The sequence below is a fragment of the Bos indicus genome, chromosome 19 (genome assembly GCF_029378745.1).
Source record: "Bos indicus isolate NIAB-ARS_2022 breed Sahiwal x Tharparkar chromosome 19, NIAB-ARS_B.indTharparkar_mat_pri_1.0, whole genome shotgun sequence".
In the NCBI taxonomy this organism is placed as follows: Eukaryota; Metazoa; Chordata; class Mammalia; order Artiodactyla; family Bovidae; genus Bos; species Bos indicus.
In genome coordinates, this window is record NC_091778.1 from 19,678,737 (window position 1) to 19,680,482 (window position 1,746).

At 49.3% G+C, this 1,746-nt stretch overlaps 1 non-coding gene across 1 annotated transcript; it reads left to right on the forward strand.

Annotated features, from left to right (window-relative positions):
- Positions 1-1,006: 1,006 nt before the first annotated feature.
- LOC139177835 (small nucleolar RNA SNORA70) lies at positions 1,007-1,141 on the forward strand. The gene has a single exon (XR_011562302.1). It is a non-coding gene; the product is annotated as a small nucleolar RNA SNORA70 (small nucleolar RNA).
- The last annotated feature ends 605 nt before the right edge of the window (positions 1,142-1,746 follow it).

The following is a 1,746-nucleotide window of genomic DNA, read 5'->3' on the forward strand; positions in this document are numbered from 1 at the left end:
TTTCCCAGACAAGAATACTGGAGTGGGTTGCCATTTCCTCCTCCAGGGGATCTTCCTGACCTAGGAACTGAACCCGCATCTCCTGTATAGGCAGGTGAATTCTTTACAGCTGAGCCGCCTGGGAAGCCCACAGTCCCCTGTGGTGTGCCAAAGTAAAGCAGAGATGCTGGGCTGTGTGGATGACCACAGGGATGGTCTTTAGCAAAGAAGGTGGCCTCTGGGTCCCAGTTTCCTTAACTGAAAGGAAGAACTCCTTGCTGGAAGGACCAAATGAAAAGGAGGTCATAAAAATATTTTGGAGATAGTAAAACTCCTAGAGTTGGAATGTTTTGCTAATGTTTTTTTCCTGGGTGACTGTCAGCTTTCATGCATGCCTGAAGGGCCTCCAGTCTCTTCTGTCTTTCTGGGAATCCGAACAGAAGCCCTCCAGGTGCTCATCAATGTCAACATCAGACACTTGAGGCCTCCAGGCTGGGAGTGGAGGAGCCTGGGACCCACTGTCAAACCACCTGCCAGGGCAGAAGCATGCTAAGCTCTATGAGGAAGTGAGGAGAAGGCCTCATGTCATACTCTGTGGAACGCTTTGAGATATCCTCCTCAGAATGGAGGAACCTTTAGTACCAATGTCATTCAAAGGTTCCGGTGAAATAGCTCTTTCAGCTTTTATTTGCAGCCTCATCTCTGCCTGGGATTCACACAGGACTTGAACTCACCCCTCCCCTCTGACCTCTGACCCCTGAAGTTTCAGTCCCTGAGCAGACTTGAGTGGGCCTGCCACCTTTTCCCTGTTGGATACAGTTATTTCTCTGGGTAGAGTCATGGGCAAGCCTGTCCTATCGGTTTATCAGATGTGCCCAGGAAGGTCTACTCTGCAGCAGAAATACAGCCCTGGCCAAAACGGGCCCATATCCTGCTGGAATGAGGAGGAGGGGCACAGCCAGTGATGAGCCTGACACAGTCGTAGGCCATTGGTATATGAAACATATAAACAGAAACAGAAGCCCTTTTGCAGCTGATCAAGCCGACTATGGGCTTTTCCCTGTGGGGTCCCAGGGTGCAGTGGCTGCAAACAGCAGCCCCCCTGGTGGTGTATGCAGTCAGTTGTCTGTACAGGTTGCCCTAAGGGACCTTGAAGACAACTCTTTCCAGTGGACATTCATGACTGGCATGCTGTCCTCAGTCTAAGCTCCAGACAGGTATCTATCCGCACCAAGCTGCCGAACAAGGAGCAAGTGATTGAGGCCCTCTGCAGGGCCAAGTTCAAGTTCCCTGGCTGCCAGAAAATCCACATCTCCAAGAAGTGATTTGCTAAGTTCAATGCAGATAAATTTGAAAACACGGTGGCAGAAAAGCAGCTCACCCCAGAGGGCCGTGGGGTCAGATACCTCTTTAGTCGTGGCTGGCTGGACAAGTGGTAGGCCCTGGGCTTATGAGATACTTGGCACTGTCCTCTCCTTAATCATGCCCACCAGTAAGGCCTACTTTCCTGTCAAAAAGCCACAACAAAAAAAGAAGCCCTGAAAACCTGGAGATACAGGAAAACCGTTCTAAAGAACACTGCCACGAATATCTTTGTGTTCATAAACTTCTCTGGATTTCATGTTTTCCTTAACATAAATCCTAAACTCTGAGTATTTTTAGGCTCTCTGTAGATACAACATAATTGCTCCCCGCCTCCCAGTCCTGTACAATTTACACTCCATCAGCAATGTATGAGCATGGCATTCACTACTTCAGCACTGCTAT